Source organism: Alosa sapidissima, chromosome 23, assembly GCF_018492685.1.
Source record: "Alosa sapidissima isolate fAloSap1 chromosome 23, fAloSap1.pri, whole genome shotgun sequence".
NCBI lineage: Eukaryota > Metazoa > Chordata > Actinopteri > Clupeiformes > Clupeidae > Alosa > Alosa sapidissima.
In genome coordinates this window covers 26,022,420-26,029,919 of record NC_055979.1, presented here as the reverse complement: position 1 = coordinate 26,029,919, position 7,500 = coordinate 26,022,420, and the positions used below count along the sequence as shown (strand labels likewise).

The following is a 7,500-nucleotide window of genomic DNA, read 5'->3' as shown; positions in this document are numbered from 1 at the left end:
AGCCACTTGCAGTTCCCCTTAACGTTTTTACTGTAAATTCTTCCCATGGCTAAACAATTGCTTAACATATTCACTTTGCTCTAAGCCTCGATCGCCATGTGGGCCACCGTACTAGGTTAGCTGGGAATCACTGCTGTGAAATGCATTGTGCAGAAAGGGATCGTTGAACTCTATGATGTCATTTTATAATGAAACGCACCCTCTCCCAGTTCTACACATACCATTTGCTCTCTAGACTGATCACATTAACATTCACTTAGCTCTGATGGAACTAGTGTGGCGTTAATGTGACCATACACATTTCTCTCAACAAACATCTCAACCCCCCCCCCCCCCCTCTCTCTAACACTCACACACTCACACACACACACAAACACAAATCTCCTCTGGCCCACTCACACACGCACGCACACATATCTCCTCTGACCCCCTCCCTTTCACTCACTCACACACAAACACAAACACATATCTCCTCTGACCCCCTCACACACGCACGCACACATATCTCCTCTGACCCCCTCACTTTCACTCACTCACACACACACACACACACACACACACACTCACACACACACACACACACACACACACACACACACACACACACCTCGCCTCCGCGGGTCTTTGTTGCAGTCGGGGCTGTGTAATTATCGGCAGCTTTGGCCCCTTGCTCCACTGGCCCATCATAACAGATTAGAGCCGGCCCTTGCCGCACCGCTATCGACTTCCTGCCCCGCGCTCTCCTCATTACTCACCCCAAGCACCTTTTAATTACCCCCAGCACGCGGAAATCTTTGCCTATGGATCGGCCGTGGCTGCCCGGCGCTGCGCTGTCAGTCCGCTAATGCATTTATTGTTCCTCCTGTAGCCTGTTCCTGCACAGTGTTTGGTTGCATGTGGCCCCCCCTGAGTCCAGGAGGCAGATTACGGAGGGGGTCAATATTATCTCAATTAACCCCACGATGCTTGGCAAGGCTCCCCTGCCATCCCCCTCATCACCATCAATAGCACTTAGTGTGTCATTCCTTAAGTGGCTGCCTGCTGTCAGCCGACTCCAGCCCACGACAGCAGTGGCTACAGCAGCAGGGCCAGGGAGCTCACCTGCTAGACACGGGCGTGTGTGTGTGTGTGTGTGTGTGTCTGTCTGTGTGTGTGTCTGTGTGTGTGTGCTCACGCTCACCTGCTAGACACGGGAGTGTGTGTGTGTGTGTGTGTGTGTGTGTGTGTGTGTGTGCTCACGCTCACCTGCTAGACACGGGCTTTGAACATGGGTGAAGGTTTCTGACATGAGAAGGACGTGCAGGGAAGGAATCCCTGTGAGTGTGTGTGTGTGTGTGTAATATTGTTTGACTCCAGAGCTCAAATGACATGAGAGGGTGCCGTATCCCCTGAATCAGTTTCTTCGGACAGAAGGAGACAGAGCTCTTAGATTTATGGACTACAGTTGTCATATAAAGAAGACTATAAAATAAAAATGGAAAGTACAGTTATGTAAATGTTACACTTTATCACAATTAAGTGTAAATCTAATGTTTTTTTTTCTGTTTGGAAATGGTATAATAGTTTTTAAAAATATAAAATAGTAAGAAATGCATGATTTACGTGTATGATGTCTAAATTGATAACATTGTTTTTGTAGTGTTTATTTTTAAGGAAGATTGAGAATTTCTCAATCGAGAAAACGACAAGAATGGGAAAACAAGTCTCCTACTGCAAGGTTGCATAAACAGCATGGTACAGTGCCGTTTCAGAGGAGAGAGATAATCTGGGGTCCCTGGCTGTGTGTGTGTGTGCACGATTGGTGGCTGATAGATTAAGCCCCTCCCCCATGGTCTCTCATGTGAGTAATAGAGGCAGAAATTTCATTTTGCAAGCGGCTGATTTAATGATCCACGGGGTAATTAATGGCCTGATTATCTTAATGTTAAATATGGCCAGGAGCAATTAAACTGACCTCACGCCTGTCAAGGTCCAGGCCCCACTCTCCTTTCAATTAGGACCCTGTTTGGCAGGGTTGTTCAGGGGGGTTGGGGGTGAGACAGAGGTGGGGATGCAGTCAGTATTATACCCCCCCCTCGTCCTCTATCCAGAGCTGAGGCCCCCCATCACACCTCAGGGAGAGATTATCTGTGTGGGATCACACACACACACACACACACACACACACACACACACACACAGGAGCACATGGACATGCAGTGTGTCTTGTCTGTTTCACTCTCTTTGTCTTGCTTTTGCGCTTGCACTGTTTTCCTCTATTTGCTGTCCTCTTTCATTCAAGCTTCTCTCTCTTTCTCTCTCTTTCTTTCTCTCTTTCTCCACATTACAACAAGACAAGAAAAACAAGAAAATTTCTCTCTCTCTACATTACTCAAAAAAAAAAAAAAAAAATGTATTATGTGTAGTATGTGTGTGTCATCACTCTGCATGATATCCCACTGGTGACACAGATGCCTTCACATCGTATGAGTTAAACTGATGTTGGTTTGGAAATTAACAGATTTGATAAAGGTTTATCAGATTATTATGCCAGAAATTACTATAATGACTACTTCCTGTCGTTTGAACACAATAAGACTGAACATGCTAGCTCTTCAGGGGTCGCACGTACTGTATCTACCAGACCCAATTGCAGGGCAGCAAAAGACCCGCAGATGGACCTCTGAGGCCTCCGTGCCTAGATGGCCAAAAGGCCGCAAAACCCCCAGAATAGCTCCTAAACGCACACATTAACCTCCACACACACGCATTTAGCCATCATCACCTCTGGAGATGAACGCCAAGCCAAGGGTGGCACATCTGCTTGCCTCTACATGGGGTGCCGTGGAAGAGCTCTCAGGCACAAACACATACACACACACATGCACACGCATGAGCCCTGTTTTTAGGGACACTTGGGGCCCTTGAGAGAGCGATGTGTGTGATTGCACCCTGGTCTTCTTGCCCCAGTCTCAGTGTTCAAATTAACTGAAAATGGCTATGGACACCAGTGCCCCCCCACACACACACACACTCACACACACACACACACACACACACTCACTCATTCACTCTCTCTCACACACACACATACACACACACACACACACACACAGCCCCTGTTTGACAGGACACATTAGCGGGCCTCGGTGCACAGGACTGACAGGCCAGCTAATTCTGCCTCCTGGTCAGTGTGTGTGACTCTGGCTCGTGGTGGCGGCTGTGTCCTCACGCCCATCGCCCTGCCCAAGCCCACACACACACACACACACCCCATCGCCCTGCCCAAGCCCACACACACACACACACACCCCATCGCCCTGCCCAAGCCCACACACACACACACACACCCCATCGCCCTGCCCGCCGCCCTGCCCGGACGTTTCACGGCCTGTCGTGAGAGGTCAGCGTCACCGATGTTTGCGCAGAAACACATTCAGTGTTTAAAACCACACATAGCCAGAGCTCACACACTCGCACACATAGCTAGAGCTCTCACACACATCCACACACATAGCCAGAGCTCACACACATCCACACACATAGCCAAAGCTCACACACATAGCTAGAGCTCACACACATCCACACACATAGCCAGAGCTCACACACACATCTACATACATAGCCAGATCTCACACACATCCACACACATAGCCAAAGCTCAAACACATCCACACACATAGCCAAAGCTCACACACATCCACACACATAGCCAGAGCTCACACACATCCACACACATAGCTAGAGCTCACACACACCCACAAACATAGTTAGAGCTTACACACACCCATAGCCAGAGCTCACACACACTCACACACCCATAGCCAGAGCTTACACACACATCCACACACATAGCTAGAGCTCACACACATCTACACACATAGCTAGAGCTCACACACACATAGTTAGAGCTTACACACACCCACACCCATAGCCAGAGCTCACACACACACACATAGCCAGATCTCACACACACACACATAGCCAGATCTCACACACACACACATAGCCAGAGCTCACACACACACACATAGCCAGAGCTCACACACACACACATAGCCAGAGCTCACACACACACACACACATAGCCAGAGCTCACACACACACACACACATAGCCAGAGCTCACACACACACACACACATAGCCAGAGCTCACACACACACACATAGCCAGAGCTCACACACACCCATAGCCAGAGCTCACACACACCCACATAGCCAGAGCTCACACACACACACATAGCCAGAGCTCACACACACACACACCCATAGCCAGAGCTCACACACACACACATAGCTAGAGCTCACACACATCTACACACATAGCTAGAGCTCACACACACATAGCCAGAGCTCACACACACACACATAGCCAGAGTTAGAGCTCCAACAGTGCTCACTGTCCCACCATCCCAGCGTCCCCTCTCCCTCCCGTACCGACGTCTTTGCTGTTGTCGTCCTCTGTGAACCAGGCATGGAAAGGCATGTGTGTAGTGGATGATTTCAACTGTTAAATGTGGTTTATACATTGATTTTGTAAACTTTCTGCTAATGCAGTCACATATGCGTCACAAGTATATTTTTACAAGTATGTAAAAGAGATATACAAGTAAGTATATATACTCTTTTGATCCTGTGAGGGAAATTTGGTCTCTGCATTTATCCCAAGCTGTGAATTAGTGAAACACACTCAGCACACAGTGAGGTGAAGCACACACTAATCCTGACGCAGTGAGCTGCCTGTTACAGCGGCGCTCGGGGAGCAGTGAGGGGTTACTGTAGGTGCCTTGGTCAAAAGCACTTCACATATACTCGCTAGCCTGGCTAACGTCAGACCTCATCTCATTGAGTTTGGGTCTGGGAACTAGACATTCGTTTTCTCGTATTTGAGACGTGGTTTACGAATGCCCAGAGCTGTTTATTGGCCGCTACGAATGTCTAACAAATGCGTCTGTACGTAGCTCATAACCGCTTCAGTGTGTCGTCGTCGTCTTGCTGCCCCCCCTCCGTTCTGTGATTGGTTCCTTCGTTGAGGGGAAAACGAAGTCCATAAAATCCAGGCTGCCTAGCAGCGTGAATAAAATCATGCGCGTAAGGCAGCATGGGAAAACCCAGGCTATATACTCGCAGTGATGACACACAAAAACATTTATGAGGTTTATTCAGACAGAATTGCATTTAATCTTCTACATACTATTGAAAGAAAACACAACGTGACCCTTTGTTTGGTAATGTGTTTTAAATTGGAAGACATTATAGTTGAGTCCTATTGGCTCTCATAAACAATCCATTTTACGATGTTCTTGCCCAAATGACTATTAGAACATGGGTGTGGTCAATACATGGGTCTGTTTTTAAAAATTACATAAAAGTCATGTGGTCACTAAAAAGACATGTGGTGCACGTAATAGTCTGCACATTACGGTAGCTCAAGTGAACTTACAAAGGTAGGAGTGTGAGGGAGCTTGTAAGAAAAAGTGTGTGTGCCTGCTCGTGTGTGTGTGTACTGGACAGCTGAGATATAAAGCAGCTACGTGAACACTGACACACACACACACACACACACACACACACACGCTCAAGCGGAGCGGCACATGATGACGAATGCCTGAGCAGTAATAACTCAGCGGCGGCTCCATTGTGCACTGCTGTCTTTATGGCCAGAGATTAGTCTCTGCGCTCCGTAGGAAAGGGCAGTGCTAACAGATTTGAAATGAGAGCAGGGGGGTTTAATCTGACTCGGGGGGTGCAGGTGGCGGTGGGGCCCCCGGGACGGGGCCCCCGAGACCAGCGCGGGAGAATGGGGCTCCAGAGTAATTACCCCGCCATCATCACGGAGCAGCGCGCTGCGCTTGCATCACCCACCACGGCCCTTCATCACTCTTAAGAGCCCTGACTGGCACAGAGTGCGTAAAACACACACATGCAGACACACACACACACACACATATACGTACACACACACACACACATATACGTACACACACACACACACACACACATATAAGTGCACACACACACATTTGCGTATTCTCATTCATGCTCACTCACAGTATAAAATGGTCAGCTTTTCCCTTCCCCTTCTCCCTCCACATTTAACATTGTGTATATTCTCTTGTGTTCTGTCTTTATCCCTCAGTGATGCATATCAAATTGTTTCTTTCCGACTACTCTGTGTGTGTGTGTGTGTGTTTGTTTGTGTGTGTGTGTGTTTGTGTGTGTGTGTGTGTGTGTGTGTGTGTGTGTGTGTGTGTGTGTGTGTGTGTGTGTGTGTGTGTGTGTGTGCCCTCATCATGTGTTCATGTCTCACATTTGTTTGCCAGTCCAAATTAAATTAGAGACTGTATTACATCGCAATCCCCACCCACACTCTCAAACGCACGCACACACGCGCACACACTCGCACACAGATTTCATTCGGAGTTGAGACGATTGTGTGGGGTGAGCTTTTCCTCGTTCGTGTTAACTAGCTGTTCCTGCCTGTCAGTCCAGTACCATTATCCTTTGACCACTGACGGGGCCGAGGTGGTGCAGCCTGCATCTTAAACAGCCCCCAACTCCGCGCCCTGACAACCAGGGCAGTGCAAATGTTTCAAATAATTGACTTCTCCATTCTAATTCATCTGTAAAAGGACTTCCATGATTAAATTAGCCTAATAGACATTATTTTTTACATGACTGCTTACCATTGTCCGTAATCACTTTCCAACTAGGTTAACAAGCCTTCCAATTTACTATTGACATTAAACCGGCTGACAAGAGCCAATCATGGAGCCATCATGTCTGCTCCGTCCGCGTGCTGAGGTATGCTAATGTGGACTAAAAGCCGAAGCACGGGGCCTTTTATGCCTGAGTCATCAAATTACCCAGCCGCTCCGCGACGTTTTCCCCCAATTTAATAATGATGAAATAAATAATGTGCATGTAGTCAGGCCCCCCCCCCCCCTCCACCCAATTCTGTCCTTGTCTCGGGGCTCAGCTCAACTCATTGTGGAGCACACATTTGTGACCGTTCCAGGGGAAATGGTATCTCTGGTCACTACAGTAATTGCCAATTTTACTGATAATTCTGCAGAAGAAGAGAAAAGAAAAGGAGGCTTCCGCTCCTAAAGGGCCATTAATCCAGTGGAAACGGAGGAAAACAATACAACACATGTGATATTTGCGGCGATTCTGAAGTGTCTTGCGCAAATAGCCAGAACAGTTGGAATCGCTAAAAGAAAAACAAGCAATAGTTTCTTTCCCTCTGTTAGTTTTTTAAACCCCCCCCCCCCCCCCACACACACACACACACACACACACACACACACACACACACATTTGCCCTCAGGATCTCTATCTTGCTGTTATTTTTGTGAAAGAAGGATAAAAGGAGCATCATCTCCCCTTTGTCCTCTCAATATATGAGCTCCGGCTGAAGGGAGCTGGCCAGCTCTCTGTCCAGATAGTGCTCCCTAAGAAGGAGTGCTCAACTTCATTATCTCTGCTTGTCCGAGGGCAGCTAATGACCAGTTCCAGAG

At 48.0% G+C, this 7,500-nt stretch overlaps 1 protein-coding gene across 6 annotated transcripts in view; it reads left to right on the top strand.

Annotated features, from left to right (window-relative positions):
* Positions 1-7,500, top strand: part of agap1 (ArfGAP with GTPase domain, ankyrin repeat and PH domain 1) — a 147,170-nt gene that overhangs the window by 132,827 nt on the left and 6,843 nt on the right. The window lies entirely within an intron of this gene.